The sequence below is a fragment of the Gigantopelta aegis genome, chromosome 8, assembly GCF_016097555.1.
Source record: "Gigantopelta aegis isolate Gae_Host chromosome 8, Gae_host_genome, whole genome shotgun sequence".
Classification (NCBI taxonomy): domain Eukaryota; kingdom Metazoa; phylum Mollusca; class Gastropoda; order Neomphalida; family Peltospiridae; genus Gigantopelta; species Gigantopelta aegis.
In genome coordinates, this window is record NC_054706.1 from 44,122,888 (window position 1) to 44,141,264 (window position 18,377).

Sequence of the window (18,377 nt, forward strand, 5' to 3'; positions counted from 1 at the left end):
ATAATGCAATGTATATAGGCCTAATTGATTTGCAGCAAACGAAATACATATTTAGTTAAACAGGCGCGTGTGCAGGATATTGTTTTGAGGAAGTCTAGATTGGCTAGTGGTGTTTTTAGGGGAGGGGTCGGGTCATGCGTCCCTGGAAATACATTGAAAACCCCCCCAAAATAATATAGAACGTGGGGAAGGGGACTGTTCTGATCGGAATATTAATAAAAATGTTACAGCCAGGAACGTCAACTAGTCCGAAGGGACGTAGAAAGTGCGATTCTTATATTAAGGAAAGTATAGAACGTCAACCAAACGAGTCGAGTGATATAAATTAAAATCGATTATGGGTAATAAATAGGATATTAAACTTGCTACCATTTCGTATCATGTTTATGTCACTCGAGAAATAATTTAAATTATCACTCCCTAAACATGATACCAAATGGAAGCTCGTTTAATATCCTATAAATCAGTTTTAACACATTACAGCCGGTGCGCTAGGTTGCTAAGAGACCTAAAAAAAACCCAGAAAAACATCCACAGGCCTGCAATAGTATATAAAAAGTTTTACATACGAATACGAATCAAAATAAACTACAAAAACACGCCCACGTTCGACCTTAACACACACACAAACACATTCACGCCCACACACATACACACACAGACACACGCGGACAAAAGCACGTTACCATCTTACCTGATACTGAAACGTCTGAAAGTAAAACGTTCGTACTCACTGGTGTTAAAAATAGAGCGCTGTCATGTGATTTTGGGTGACCCGTTTGAAAGATCTGTTATTGATGATTCATTTCACACTAAATCAGCGGAGTGTGCCAAGGCTAGCGTGCTTCAACCATAGTTGTATATAAGAAAAAGTAATCATCATCATCATCATCATCGTCGTCATCATCATCATCATCATCATCCCCTCAATACGTTTGAGTGTGTAAACAGCAATGAGATTATACACCTCTATAGTCTGCCCACAGGGAACGCCTTTTTTCACATCTTTTTATTACAAGTTATTTATTTCTGAGCCGATTGTTCTCTAAATTGCACACAAAAGTAGTATTTGTTTTTGTTATTTTCAAAACACTTTTTTTTCTTGCGTAAAACAAAACTGAAATTATTTACTCGGTCAGGGTTGTGGACTGAAAACGTCATGACAACTTCCACAAAACCGTTCCGTACACTGGAAAATCGATTTGAAGCCTGGTGTTGATGACCCCCAAACGAGGAACACCTCAAACCGTGCAACCCACTTCCCACTACTGCATAGTCCGTCGAAGACTCGCGGGGTATTGCTAGTTGCTCTTTAGTTTTCATTTGTGTCGAATTTATCTTTTGAAATTGCACCTTTAGACGAATGACAACGAAATCCAAGAACACTCCTTGTCAAATATTGTTATACCGCATCTTCTCTGTTCTGGAAAGTGGGTATGGATGTATTGATTGAAATCATCGTCATATGTTGTGGTGTTCTCTTTCAACGAATTCAAACGTGACAAAATTTCACAGAATTCATTTCAGTATGTAAATATATAAACCCGCGGCTGAACACAATAGTATGAGCTAGCTACGCTAGGCTGACCAAATACTTAGAATCGTTGGTTTCGCCGACAACAGCTCAATATCACTTGACTGTTGTCGGCGAAACCAACTGACGTCGTACGTTTAGCCTACTTTGAAAACATTTAGTAATGTGATAACACTATGCACGGGTGGGATATAGCCTAGTGGTAAAGCGCTCGCTTGATCGATCCCCGTCAGTGGGCCCATTGGGATATTTCTCGTCCCAGCCAGTGCACCACGACTGGTATATCAAAGGCTGTGGAATGTGCTATTCTGTCTGTGGGATTGTGCATATAAAATATCCCTTGCTACTAACAGAAAGACGTATCGGGTTTCCTCTCTAGGACATTATGTCTGAATTATCAAATGTTTAACATCCAATAGCCGATGATTAATAAATCATTGTGCACTAGTGGTGTCGTTAAACAAAACACCTTTTCTGACACTATGTACAGCCAAACCTGTTATTAAAGCCATCACAATCATGAATTTTAGCCACATGTATTACTATTGTCGTCTATGGGGTTTGGGGGCAGCGATACGTAGCTCAGTGGTAAAGCGCTCGCTTAATGCGCTCGGTTTGGGATCGATCCCCGTCAGTGGGCCCATTGGGCTATTTTTCGCTCCAGTCAGTGCACCACGACTGGTACATCAAAGGCCGTGGTATGTGCTATTCTGTCTATGGGATGGTGCATATAAAAGATCTCTTGCTGTTAAATCGGAAAGAGTAGCCCATTGCGTGGCGGCAGCGGGTTTCCTCCCTCCATATTTGTGTGGTCCTTAACCATATGTCCGACGCCATATAACCGCAAATAAAATGTGTTGAGTGCGTCGTTAAATAAAACATTTCTTTCTTTTTTTTGGTTATCAGTATACATACAAGGGTAGAATAACCTGTTTGAATTATGTCATGCTTTTTATGTCTTGTAGGTACTATTTATAAATGTTCAAACTTCAAACTATGTCTGAAATAACAAGAGCTGGGGGGCGAACATGAGTAAGGACAAGTTTTCAGTGTGATCTAAATTAAGAAGGACGCCAACTTCTAACTCATAATTTACGGTATAACATGGATTACGATACAAAGGTGGACTTGTTATCACTGCTTTAATGGGTTAGTAGGACGCTAATGTAATAATATTACATCGATCCAAGGCTTTCTGCTGCGCTGGGGCAGGCCATTTTCGCGGAAAAACAGACCAACGTGTCAACACCTGTTTACCTGGAACTGCAGAATGTTTGTTTCGTTTCGTTTCGTTTCGATCAATTGGACTTTGCGAAAACAAACATACAAAACTGTTCTGGATATTTTAAGTCTATAGCCTTTAGTTGTTTTTAACAAATGCCGAATTATCACATAAACATGTTTGAGATGACTGCTGCATATACTATGCACGAAAGAGAATTAATTTGCCCTCTGGATGCATAAGTACTGTGATATCTGCAGATCCTGCGTAAACTCTTGTGCTTGGATACATAAGTATTGTGATCTCTACAGATTCTGCTTAAACCTTTTTGCTTGGATGTTCAAGTCCTGGTCAGTTTAGAGACCTCGGAAAGAAATATAACTACTGAGTGGATATACAGGTTAGACTCAACCCAGTCAACATGGAAACGAATCTGTACTGCTTATAGGAAATAAAAAACTGGTTAATCTGCAGACCTTGGAAATAAATGCAACTGTTTATTAGATGTACACAATCATTTTGAGGCTGTAGGACTCGGAAAGGAATGCAACTATTTAATGGGTATAGGTGCACTATATAAGTACCCAATGAATGCACAAGTGAATCTAAAGTTTTACACCAAGAGCCTATTTTTGCGACACGTTTTATATTTGATTGCGCAGGCGCTATTTTACTGCTACAAGGAAAAATCAAAATAAGCCAATCAATACTAATGAATTTTTCCTGGTAAAACCAGGAACATAATTCTAGTGTGTAGGGTTTTTCACGGAATACAGATGGTATGTTAGCTAATAGAGAAGTTTTAAAATGTCTATATTCGAAGATCATTCATCTGAAGAAGAAGAAAAACACGATGAACCTGTACACAGCGGGATGAATACAACGATGCACGTACAGCCCAAACAGAAACAAGCAGCGAACTTACAACCATTGCTTGAGGAAGTAACTTGACTTGCTTGGGATTTGTTTTCTGGGAAACATTTTAAAGATATTTATTAGTAGTAGCATTTTAAAAATTCATTCTTCTTATTTCTCTTGCATTCATTTGGGACATTCACCAAACTGAACATGTGGATACTATTATGAAATCAGGAATTCCTATTCGATCAGACGATGCTAGAAGATTTAAATAAGACAATCTGTTTAACGTGTCATCGTAACTGTCTTAGTCGCCCTCTGTTGGTTAATAACAGTATAACGACTTTCAAACAGTGTTACTTACGATCAGATAGCCGAGACAGCTAAAAGTGGTTCTGAGAGGAATACACTTTTTCATGACCAAGATGTTTGAGATAGAGAACACTGACAACGTCTACAAATTGAAAAAATTACATTCAACTTCAATATTGTAATTTACCATGACCTTGTTTTATGCTAATGAATTCCGCCATATTGTGGACGTGTTTTGTTTTTGTTGAGTCGACTGTGACAATGCTAATAGTGTTATCTCTTTATTGCTATCATCGTGGCAGAGGGCAACAGTACAAGCACGTTGTCGTAGCTGCTACAGATGGAGAAATTTCGTCTTGTGAAGAAACAGCTGCAGAAAGCGTATATATGTTCAAGACACTCAGTCTAATGCTTAAAGTAAACGCGGAGCCAAATTAACAAATGTCAAATTCAGTGCTTGGTGTTCAAGTGGAGCGTGGTAAACTCCATTGTTGCAGCTGCAATGGGTGAGAAATGCCGTCCTATGCAAGAAACACTCGTAAGATCGTATTTTTGTCCATAAAGAGACATCAAACATATCACTCTGACCGTAAATATGGAGCGGTGTGAACGAAGTCTAATGATCGATAGGAAAATGGAGCAGTGTTAATAAAATGTCATTGAATGGAGACGTAAACATTATGATAAGCAATGGTCAACAAAGGAAAATATTGACAGTCCTTGTGGGATTGTATCTAACTGATTCGATTCCATATCAGGCTGTTTACCGAAGCAGCTACAACGAAGTAGGTCATGGAGCGTACAATACGTGATGACACGTTAGTGGAGTTTTTTTCTGTCACATGCTCAACCGGATGTGGTCATTGCTAAAATAAACCGAACTGTTTGACAAGCGGCAAACTACTCAGGTAAGAGAAAGTGCATTAATAACTATATAAATAATCCAATACGGGTACCGGGTTTCAAATTAATACATACTCTTGTATCGCATTTCTAATTAACAATTTGATTTTAAGTTTATTTTATGAGAAACATGATAACACAAAATTACGTCTGTAAAAATAGAACCGGAAGTCTGGGCGCACGTTATATGCCATGTTTGTTTATACGGGGAGCCTATCGAGGACGGCGAGTATTTGTCCTGCGAATAGCGACACTACTTCGGAATTGTAACGGTAACATTTACATCAAAATACTGCTATAAACAATTGAACTTAATTAGATATTAGTACTATGGTAAATTATGGAAGTCACTAGAACTGAGTATGTGGTTTGCTATGGAGTGGGCATGTTCATCACTTTCAGCCCATCCCAATTACAAAATGATGACAAAAACTGATTTAAACTGTGGCACTCAAGTGGATCTATGGAAATTAATCGTTTAGTAGGCCTACTTACCTTTTAAAAAGAAAATTACTTTGATGTTTGCTTCCCAGTGGGGAAATGTAGATATCCGGGGTTTTGTTTTACCTGTACCTAGTGTCAAGAACAAAACTTTTATTTATGTCAGTGTGACATTTATTTGCAAAAACGTCCCAAGTCCCTAACATGCATTCACACAAACCACACACACACACACACACACACACACACACACACACACACATTTCATCATTTTCCATTCTTTGAACGACGTATATAAATATTTAAAATACGCAAAGAAAATACATATAGACAATGATATATCTACATTATTAACACGTGGACCGCTAGGATCAAGAAGATGCACAAAGAAAGTCACCAAATTAAGTCTGTTCAAAGGGAGAATTATACACTTACCACTTGGTGAAGAATTTATTAAGATTGTTCTTACTAAACTCAATACATTTTTATATTAATTAACACTTACGATAGATGCAAAAACCACAAAGAACATTGCGGGTGCCGATCTACAAGGTTTATAAGTGCTTTAGAAAACACTAAAACACGGAGTTCTCAGATCTTCTGACCACCTAAATGATAAATATTAAAAGTGTGATAACTAGGTAAAGCTACCCTCTTGAAAAGTCCATCATACATTTTTGTTTTGTTCCAGGGTGTCCTAAAATAATTATAACAGTTTTGTTTGGTGCCCTCAGATGGTGCCAATGTTTGGTCTGGCTCGTGGACTATACAGGAAGTTTAGCCGACGATAGGGTAGAGTGATCGTCAGTCGGATAGCTGATGTCCGTTTGTATCTTTGGTGCACTATACAATAGCTAATAATCCTCAGACTTCAAGTTGTGTATATTATTTTAAATAAGTGCTTTATTCACACAGATATAGAGCAGAATATGGTTAGGAATTATCATACATTGTACAAAAAACAACAAATACTGGAGCAACAGTAACAGCATCAGTATTTAACCAGTATATTCCATACTCCTATATAGTCTGTCCCATCCTACAAAGAACCCCCCCCCCCCCCCCCCCAAAAAAAAAAAAAAAAAAAACCCCACAAAAAAACAACAATCCCAAACACTCCCCCCAGCCCACCTATTTTTGTGTGCAATTTAGAAAACAATCGGCTCTGAAATATATAACTTGTAGTATATTCTATAGTAAGAAAAAAAGGACTATAACATTAAATGAACAGTAGGCCTATATAGACCAGATTTATCAAAGTATGTTGAACATTTGCAATAGGGTAAACAATCTTTGTTCCAAACGCGTTACATAGTAGATGATAAACGTATGCAAATGTTCATAACTTCAGAGTTGAGTTTTATCTTGGTCAATTGGGAAGTGGTTGAAAAGCCTACTGGGCCGTCTGCTCAATTATTGCATAATGTTCACTGCCGCACTCAAATTATGCTCTAACCATGGTATAATGCATGAACTTTGATCCATGTCTTTCTTTTTGAAGTGCCATATATTTATTGTATAAAATTATATATTAGGTAAAACTGTGGCGAGTGAACTAAGATATTTGGCTAGTGGATGTATGTCATTTACTAGCCAGGAGCAAGTGAAATAAAACTTCTGCATTGAGCTCTTGAAAGCTAGAAGAGAACATGCCATACTTATGAAGGACAAACTGTTTATGGAATACGTGTTTATCCCAATACGAATACACGTCAACCCAGACCACCCCACCCAATTCCCACCCCTTTCATATCAAGGTCAATATCAAGCTCAATATGTGCGCTACCCCTGCCCAATGCAATCATTATATAACCGTCAAAATGTAGTGTACCCCGCTAAGCATGGGCCGGCCTACTGCCACTCCCCAATCACTCCAGAACATTGTTGTCAACATGGCTAGAGGTGTCAACTTTTTTCCCAGCCATTAAACATTAAGCAAGCTGATAATTATTCAAAAGATTCTGTTTTAAATAGAGCGTATAATTTATGTCAGCTTGGGCATACCAGTTGTGTTCAACAGTCAACAAATGTTAATTTGCTTTATGTGACAGATCATACTTCCACGTGTGTGGAAACCACAGACGATGTAAAGGCTGGAACACATAACTTATGTGACAATAATATACAATATGATTTTATAGGTAGTAACTTTATGCTATTTAATTCTAAACCACATGATGTTAAAAATCGCAATTATTTGTCACATTCATGACATTACTACATTCAAAATAAAGCTGCTACTTCAGATTTTATAGTTAATGGTTATGTAAATAATTTTAACATACAAATTAATGTTGTTAACAATGACACGTGCTAACATGTAATTCAATTCCATTTATTTCATAACTATATGAACAGTATAAATGAGTTTGCCTTATCAGATGTTGTGATCTATTACCTTATAAACGTGGACTATTTCTAATTATTAATAAATTAAATAGGCAAAGGAGTTTTGATCGGATTGATACGTCTTCGAAAATGTCTGTTAAACCAGTGTTTTACGATTTGTATAGCAAAGATAAGTACCAGCCATGTATTAAAAGCTTGCATGGACGCTAACGTTCACGTCACATTCTTTATTAACGTGCGTTATTTTTCACACTCGCCATATTGAAATTACGTGCGCTGTGCGAGCGCGATCGCACTCGCGCACCTTAAAAAACAAGGTCTGGTCTAAAGTCGATTCAGGACTAGTTATCATTATTTACCAGTTGAAGCTGACCGATGGCAAAATATTGAAAGATAAGACAGAATATGTCCTCTTTGTATCACTGCTTTAAGTGACAAATATAATTATTTATTTCAGTGTCCTTATTTTACAAATGAAAGATCAACGTATCTAAACAGACCTAACACCTTCAGATTTTATTAGCTATTTAATTCTAAAACGTTACAAAGAAATTATGTATGTTCCTCAGTGTGATTAACGATGATTTAAAAAACATGTATATGTTATAATTATATCCAGTGTATTATTATATTATATGCATCACGTCTAGAGTACTCTTCTGTCTTTAAAAATATTCTTATATAATAATTATACCCGTTTATATATTGTTGCTTTTACTATGTGCCATAATTAATTAACCTCTCAAAACCGGACTTTCTGTAAACCGGAATTCCCTCAAAACCGGACATTTATCACGGTCCTTTTTTTAAAATTCAGTACAGAACTTAACTGGATACCTCTTAACACCAGACATTTTACTTGGCGCCGAGGGTGTCTGATTTAGAGGGGTCTCACTGTGTATATATATATATGTATGTATGTATGTATGTATGTATGTATGTATGTATATATGTATGTATGTATATGTATATATATGTATGTATGTATGTATGTATGTATATGTATGTATGTGTATGTATGTATGTATGTATTTAAGTATGATGGCTCATATATATTTAAAACTAAAAAAATTGTATGTATGCCCCAGGGATTCGAATGTTTTATGACCGTATGTATGTATGTTTTTCGGTCTTGTTTAAATTTATATAAGTTTTGTTTACAGCCGGATATGTATTATGTATGTATGTATATTGTAGAGGCTGTAAGCGGCGTATGTCGGGTGGAGACTAAGTATCCTTGAGACTTGGATTTTTTCTATATGCATATACCGGACGTGCTGTAATAGGGTTTTTCATAACAGTTTGCAGATTTAAAAAACCCTCCTTCATAAGTTTACCAATATCAACGCTACGTCGACTGTAAATTATTGGAAAAATTATTTTATCTCTTTTTACAGCTTTACCAGATTCAACGTTTATTCCAAATGGCTGTTTTGTCGTAATGTACGAATCCAGAAGGCCTCTCGTTCAAGTCTCAAGAGGTCTGTTTCGTCTTTAACCAAGTATCAGGGGTTGTTCAATTGGAATTATTTCAAAATGAATCTAACGAATGGTCAGGTAGATTGAAGTGATTGGCGACAGGGGTGTCAACTTCATGCCGAATATCATACTTGTGACAAACTGCTCTAATTCTCAGTTGGTTTTGCGTTTGTCCTACGTACTGTTTTTTACATAAATTACAGGTGATTAGATATACTACATTTTTCGAATCACAGTTCATGTCTGTCCGAATTTGATATTCAATTTTGGTCTGTTGACTTTTGAAAGTCGACTGCGTTTTAAGTAAGTTGTGAAGTCTACACCTGGTTTTGGCACAAGTAGTAGAGGAGCCAGTGCTTATTTGAGGTGACTGGTTATGCTGAAGTTTGTATGGTTTATAGTCTTCAGTTGTCCTAAAGGGATTTTCTAATTCTCGAACAGTTTCAGATTTAATTTTTCTTAAAAACCGTTTTGAATATCCCCTAGGTTTTAAAGCACTAAATAAAAGTGAACAAGCCTCATTGAAATTCTGTTTGTTACTCGAATTTCTGTGAAATCTAATAATCTGAGATTTAACAATGCCTTTAAAGGTGTGGCATGGGTGAAAAGACTTACAGTGGAACAGTCAGTGTGTGTCTGTTGGTTTGAAAAACACTTTGTAGTCTAGGTAACCTGATGTTTCAAACTGTGTACCTTTATAAATTGTTACATCCAAAAAGTCAACTGATTTATCTGATATGGTGGCCTTAAGTTTGATATTGTCATCTTGTTGATTTAATAGCTCAAAAAAGTTCCAAAATTCTTGTTTAGAATGTGGCCAAATGATAAGTATATCGTCGAGATATCTGAGGTACAAAAGAGGTGTTTTACTCGATTTCTTTAAAGCAGCCTCTTCCCATTCGGCGACATAGATAGATGCAAAGTTTGGACTAAAACGTTTGCCCATAGCACAACCACACACTTGCTGATACATTTCTCCATCAAACTCAAAATCATTTCCTTTTAGGCTTAATTCTAACAGCTCAATAATGTTCGTATCTGGTCTGTTTGTATCTGGGTACTTATCGAATGCTCTCTTAACTGAATCAATGCCCGCATCAATACCTATGTTGGTGTACATGGAGTCCAGTTAAGTTCTGTACTGAATTTTAAAAAACAGGACCGTGATAAATGTCCGGTTTTGAGGGAATTCCGGTTTACAGAAAGTCCGGTTTTGAGAGGTTAATTAATTATGGCACATAGTAAAAGCAACAATATATAAACGGGTATAATTATTATATAAGAATACTTTTAAAGACAGAAGAGTACTCTAGACGTGATGCATATAATATAATAATACACTGGATATAATTATAACATATACATGTTTTTTAAATCATCGTTAATCACACTGAGGAACATACATAATTTCTTTGTAACGTTTTAGAATTAAATAGCTAATAAAATCTGAAGGTGTTAGGTCTGTTTAGATACGTTGATCTTTCATTTGTAAAATAAGGACACTGAAATAAATAATTATGTTCGTCACCTAAAGCAGTGTTACAAAGAGGAGATATTCTGTCTTATCTTTCAATGTTTTGCCATTGGTCAGTTTCAACTGGTAAATAATGATTACTATAGTAGTGTCGGAAATAGAATAAAACTGATTTTCGTCAATTATGTCTTCCATATTAAACTGACAAGTAAATATTTTGTAAATATCTATTTAATGATACTCTACCTAATTTAGCATTTACTTGTTTTGGCTCTCATTGATGTACAAGGTGATGTTTACTCTTGAAATTAAAAGAAAGATGCCAGTAAACAGGTGATTTGTGCACTTTATTGGAACAGACTATAATACATTTTGATCGACATGTGTCAATTTCATTGCTGTTGCAATATGTGAGGGACTGTCTCTGATGACTGTTTACCCCTATCCCTTTCCAAAACAAAATATTTGTAGACATTTTTAAGTAACTTTTGAGCAAAACTGTCAAGAACCATTTCTGAGTGTGTGATCTATTATACCGGTATTAAAGGTGCTATGTTGCATAATGACAGCTACTGCAAATAAAAAAAGTAAAAAAATTTGCTTTAAAGACTACTCCTTCAATTATATGTCCATAAATGATTATAACAAAATAATTTTATCTACTAGTAGAAAATACATTTTTATTGGAGAATTTTTATCACAAACAGATGTTCACATATAACTATGATATAGCACCTTTAAGTGGTTACAAGATTTTGTAAATTTCTAATGTCCTTATATTGAATTTATATTCACTAAATATGCTGATAATAATTAATAATTTATGCTGCAATTCAAAATATTCAGTTAACTTGCAGTTTTAACTTAAAAGTTTGTTTAAGGGTAAATGAAACTGACACACGTAGATCACAATTTGTTATAGTGTGTTTCAATAAAGTGCACATATCACCTGTTTACTGACATCTTTCTTTTAATTTCAAGAGTAAACACCACCTTGTACATCAATGAGAGCCCAAACAAGTAAATGCTAAATTAGGTAGAGTATCATTAAATATATATTTATAAAATATTTACCTGTTAGTTTAATATGAAAGAAATATTCGACGAAAATCATTTTTATTCTATTTCCGACACTATTTTAGTCCTGAATCGACTTTAGACCAGACTCTTTTTTTTAAGGTGCGCGAGTGCGATCACGCTCGTACAGCGCACGTAATTTCAATCTGGCGAGTGTGAAAAATAACGCACGTTAATAAAGAATGTGACGTAAACGTTAGCGTCCATGCAAGCTTTTAATATATGACTGGTACTTATCTTTGCTATACAAATCGTAAAACACTGGTTTAACAGACATCTTCGAAGACGTACCAATCCGATCAAAACTTCTTTGCCTATTTAATTTATTATTAATTAGAAACAGTCCACGTTTATAAGGTAATAGATCACAACATCATTTATACTGTTCATGTAGTTATGAAAAAATGGAATTGAATTAAATGTTAGCACGTGTCATTGTATGTTAAAATTATTTACATAACCATTAACTATAAAATCTGAAGTAGCAACATTATTTTGAATGTAGTAATGTGACAAATAATTGCAATGTTTTAACGTCATGTGGCTTAGAATTAAATAGCCTAAAGTTACTACCTATAAAATCATATTGTATATTATTGTTACATAAGTTATGTGTTCCAGCCTTTATATCGTCTGTGGTTTCCACACACGTGGAAGTATGTTCTGTCACATAAAGCAAATTAACATGTGTTGACTGCTGAACACAACTGGTATGCCCAAGCTGACATAAATTATACCTCTATTTAAAACAGAATCTTTTGAATAATTATCAGCTTGCTTAATGTTTAATGGCTGGGGGAAAAGTTGATACCTCTAGCCATGTTGACAACAGTGTTCTGTTGTGGTTGGGGAGGGGCAGTAGGTCCATGCTTAGCGGGATACACTACATTTTGACGGTTATATAATGATTGCATTGGGCATGGGTAGCGCACATATCGAGCTTGATATTGACCTTGATATGAAAGAGGTAGGTACTGGGTGGGGTGGTCTGGGTTGACGTGTATTCGCATTGAGATAAACACGTATTCCATAAACAGTTTGTCTTTCATAAGTATAGCATGTTCTCTTCTAGCTTTCAACTTGGCATAAATAATTATTTTTTACGATATAATATTTTCAATTTGAAACTTTTTATTGACTATAAACCTACTTTTCACCACTAATAATTATTGTGAAAACAAGCACATATTCGTACATTATACGAATATTTTTAGAAGGTGGGTTTCCCCAAACGTGTCTATAATTAGATGGGACTTTCCAAGATTGGCTTGGGGCATTGAAGACACTAATTAATATATCACTTTCAGAATATTGCAACTGGTAGCAACTGCGAGAACTCACACTATTAGTTAATACATTTATAATAATTAACACTAATACAGACAAATATTCCTTTAACTTTGTTCTATCAAAAATGGTTCAAGACTATATTATTGTGTACTTGTAATTTCTGAAAAGTCAAATTCTTGAATATAAAAATGGCAAAATTATTTTATTTCAGATTTTAATTGGCACACTATTTAAAAGCAATTGTAACCACGCAAGAAATAATACTTAGATGGTTCCAATATAGAATACTACATTGAATAAGAACTAGTAATAATTTCGGATATAAATTAGAATTAAGGGGCTAGCTCTGCCACTCGACAAATTCACCAACTGCGAATTTTAGGAACGACTGGCGAATTTTATTTTAATTTGGCGAAACAATTTCATGTAATAATTGGTGTTTTGTTGGAAAATAACTGGGTTTTTCTCTTTTTTTTCTTCTTTTTTTAGCTAATTTGGCGAAATGTTTTGCTCATCCATAGCAAATTAATTTATTTGACAGTGGAACTTGTACCTTTTGTCAAGAAGGAAAAGAATCTATAGTACATTTATTTTGCGAATGTAAAATTGTTCAAAACGTTTGGAATGAGTATTTAAATTGGTTATCAAAATCATGTAAGCATATATGAAACACTTTTCTAGAGTGGGGCGTCAGGCAGATACAGTACAGTCGCCTGACACTTTTCTAGAGTGGGGCGTCAGACGGATACAGTACAGTCGCCTGACACTTTTCTAGAGTGGGGCGTCAGACGGATACAGTACAGTCGCCTGACACTTTTCTGGAGTGGGGCGTCAGACGGATACAGTACAGTCGCCTGACACTTTTCTAGAGAGGGGCGTCAGACGGATACAGTACAGTCGGGCGTCAGACGGATACAGTACAGTCGTCTAACACTTTTCTACAGCGGGGCATCAGACGGATACCGTACGGTCACCTAACACTTTTCTACAGTGGGATGTCAGACGGATACCGTACGGTCACCTAACACTTTTCTACCGTGGGGCGTCAGACGGATACAGTACGGTCACCTAACACTTTTCTACAGTGGGATGTCAGGTGGATACGGTACGGTCACCTAACACTTTTCTACAGTGGGATGTCAGATGGATACAGTACGGTCACCTAACACGTTTCTACAGTGGGATGTCAGATGGATACGGTACGGTCACCTAACACTTTTCTACAGTGGGATGTCAGGTGGATACGGTACGGTCACCTAACACTTTTCTACAGTGGGATGTCAGATGGATACGGTACGGTCGTCTAACACTTTTCTACAGTGGGACGCTACATGGATACAGTACGTCGTCTAACACTTTTCTACGGTGGGATGTCAGATGGATACAGTACAGTCGTCTAACACTTTTCTAGAGTGGGGCGTCAGACGGATACAGTACAGTCGCCTGACACTTTTCTAGAGTGGGGCGTCAGACGGATACAGTACAGTCGCCTGACACTTTTCTAGAGTGGGGCGTCAGACGGATACAGTACAGTCGCCTGACACTTTTCTGGAGTGGGGCGTCAGACGGATACAGTACAGTCGCCTGACACTTTTCTAGAGAGGGGCGTCAGACGGATACAGTACAGTCGCCTAGCACTTTTCTACAGTGGGGCGTCAGACGGATACAGTACAGTCGTCTAACACTTTTCTACAGCGGGGCATCAGACGGATACCGTACGGTCACCTAACACTTTTCTACAGTGGGATGTCAGACGGATACCGTACGGTCACCTAACACTTTTCTACCGTGGGGCGTCAGACGGATACAGTACGGTCACCTAACACTTTTCTACAGTGGGATGTCAGGTGGATACGGTACGGTCACCTAACACTTTTCTACAGTGGGATGTCAGATGGATACAGTACGGTCACCTAACACGTTTCTACAGTGGGATGTCAGATGGATACGGTACGGTCACCTAACACTTTTCTACAGTGGGATGTCAGGTGGATACGGTACGGTCACCTAACACTTTTCTACAGTGGGATGTCAGATGGATACGGTACGGTCGTCTAACACTTTTCTACAGTGGGACGCTACATGGATACAGTACGTCGTCTAACACTTTTCTACGGTGGGATGTCAGATGGATACAGTACAGTCGTCTAACACTTTTCTAGAGTGGGGCGTCAGACGGATACAGTACAGTCGCCTGACACTTTTCTAGAGTGGGGCGTCAGACGGATACAGTACAGTCGCCTGACACTTTTCTAGAGTGGGGCGTCAGACGGATACAGTACAGTCGCCTGACACTTTTCTAGAGTGGGGCATCAGACGGATACAGTACAGTCGCCTGACACTTTTCTAGAGTGGGGCGTCAGACGGATACAGTACGGTCACCTAACACTTTTCTACAGCGGGGCATCAGACGGATACCGTACGGTCACATAACACTTTTCTACAGTGGGATGTCAGATGGATACAGTACGGTCACCTAACACGTTTCTACAGTGGGATGTCAGATGGATACGGTACGGTCACCTAACACTTTTCTACAGTGGGGCGTCAGACGGATACCGTACGGTCACCTAACACTTTTCTACAGTGGGATGTCAGATGGATACAGTACGGTCACCTAACACGTTTCTACAGTGGGATGTCAGATGGATACGGTACGGTCACCTAACACTTTTCTACAGTGGGATGTCAGGTGGATACGGTACGGTCACCTAACACTTTTCTACAGTGGGATGTCAGATGGATACGGTACGGTCGTCTAACACTTTTCTACAGTGGGACGCTACATGGATACAGTACGTCGTCTAACACTTTTCTACGGTGGGATGTCAGATGGATACAGTACAGTCGTCTAACACTTTTCTACATTGGGATGTCAGATGGATACAGTACGTCGTCTAACACTTTTCTAAAGTGGGACGCTACATGGATACAGTACGTCGTCTAACACTTTTCTACAGTGGGGCGTCAGACGGATACAGTACAGTCGTCTAACACTTTTCTACAGTGGGACGTCAGATGGATACAATACAGTCGCTTAACACTTTTCTACAGTGGGACGTCAGACGGATACAGTACGGTCGACTAAGACATTTCTACAGTGGGAAATAAGACGGATACAATACAAAACGTTTCTACAGTGGGACGTCAGATGGATACAATACAACACATTTCTACAGTGGGACGTCAGACGGATACAGTACAACACGTTTCTGCAGTGGGACGTTAGAAGGATACAGTACAACACATTTCTGCAGTGGGATGTCAGAAGGATACAGTACAACACATTTCTACAGTGGGACATCAGACGGATACAGTACAACACATTTTTACAGTGGGACGTCAGACGAATACAGTACAACACGTTTCTACAGTGGGACGTCAGACGGATACGGTACAACACATTTCTACAGTGGGACGTCAGACGGATACAATACAACACTTTTCTAGAGTGAGACATCAGACGGATACGGTACAGTCGCCTGACAATTTTCTAGAGTTGGGCGTCAGATGGACACAGTACAACACCGTTCTACAGTGGGATGTCAGAACGATTGAGTGCAACACTTTTCTACAATGGAACGTAAGGAGGATAGGCTTTGAGTAATATTCCAAGTACAGCCGTTTTGAACATTCATACTGAGGTGTGGGGTTTTACACCTTTCTACTGAGCATAGCACATTCATCATCCATGTCTTTGTCTCTGTGTTAAACGTTTCTTTGAAAAAGGAGAACAGATTAACACTAATATTGAATGGAATGAATGAATGAATGAATAAATGAATGTTTAACGACACCCCAGCACAAAAATACATATCGGCTATTGGGTGTCACAAATGGTAAGTATATGAAAATATCATTATATTGAATGGAAAAATATATGAATAAATATCATATATCAATGCTTACTGAATTCATTTTAAAACAACCCTGCACCACGGTCAGAAACAGTTGCATGTATCAAAATAGAAAGCCTGACCCACAAGCATACATATTTAAAAACATACACATGGCCTCTTTATACTGCTGCATTCCACATGATCAGTATCCAGTATCCAGTATTTATTTGCATGCTCATATACCACTACCCTGTCTCTGGATAGCCAGTGACTTGGTCCGGGACAGAACACATGATCATTGTCGATATCGATCACGTGTTTGAACCAATAGCTACCTGCGAACAACCAATCGATAACAAACAAACGGGCAGTCGTTGGGGACGAGGGGAACTAGATATTAGGCGACAATTAGCAAAACTTAGGTACTACATGTATGCTTTACACAGCAAACATTATGTTTTTATCGAGTGGTTTTCGAAGCCTTTGTTACAAAGTTGATCATCAAAGTATTCGGGATAGTTCTAATTATCCAACAGTGCTTACAACTGATAAACGACAGATGCGAATAACTAAAACGCGAAATCCGTTAATGCTGCAAACAAGTGACGGTTCGACTTCTGAGGTGAAGCGGGGGAAGAAAACTGAATATCTGTATGACGATACCTCGGCACATTTTGTACCGTGGCCATGTCCCCAGTCAATCACGGACCATCGATCCTGCACCTCAGGCTAGAGCAGGGAGACGACCCACAATTGTTTCTGTAGTTGTTTGTAAGAAAACCTACCAAGAAGAAATCTGCTAACTAAACACGACGCATACTTCGTCAGAAGAGTGCCAGCGGTCGAGATTATAGATGTCCAAAATGCATTATAGTTTATGGGAAGTTTTGGACTTGGTACCCACTTGACAAAAATGCGACGAAGTGACTTTTTAGTTTAATACAGAAGTGTCGTCTTTTGATCTAAAGAAGGGCCCATGTTACTGGGCGATAATTCGTTTTTACTACGCCCTGCACTTCACCGATTTTCTACTAGGTAAGAATGCGCTGATAGCGACATGGTATTATGTCCGATATATGGATACATCAATTTGATATGGGAACATGTAGACGACGTATAACAATGATTCTGTCACGTTGCAATACAAGCAGAGCTAATGAATGCTGGACACGAATTGAAGGAAGTGATTTATGAATGCACTAGATGCAAAAGCCACGAAGCACCTGGAAATATGGCGATGGAGTTTTCATGACCACGAGGTCAGTGCATTAACGAAAAATACCAAGGCAAGCAGACTCCATTTTGCATATACACTTACCTCAATGACTATGCACCAAATATAATCTGTGCAAAAATTATTCTTCAGGAATCACTTGTGGGCAAATACACTTACCTCAGTGACTATGCATTCAGGTTCTGTGCATTAAAGAAAAATATCAGTTTAACACGTCCACTGTGAAATGTTTTTTTTTTAATGCAACCATTTGTTTGATATAATAATAAAATAATTCTGAATTACCTACACTTAGGATTATACTGGATATTTGCAGTCTGCAAAACACGTCGTGTGTGTGTGATACGGAAATAGGATAAATTATA

At 37.7% G+C, this 18,377-nt stretch overlaps 1 protein-coding gene across 5 annotated transcripts in view; it reads left to right on the plus strand.

Moving 5' to 3' along the window:
- The first annotated feature begins 2,598 nt into the window (after positions 1 to 2,598).
- LOC121380247 overlaps positions 2,599 to 18,377 on the plus strand; it is a 69,917-nt gene continuing 54,138 nt past the window's right edge. Inside the window, exon 1 of one of the 5 annotated variants that reach the window (XM_041509080.1) lies at positions 2,599 to 4,834. The gene's annotated coding sequence lies outside the window, so the exon portion shown is untranslated. Of the gene's footprint in view, positions 4,835 to 4,946; positions 5,102 to 16,852 lie in introns of those variants that run through there. The other 4 variants (XM_041509077.1, XM_041509078.1, XM_041509081.1 and 1 more) reach the window with 4 other exon arrangements.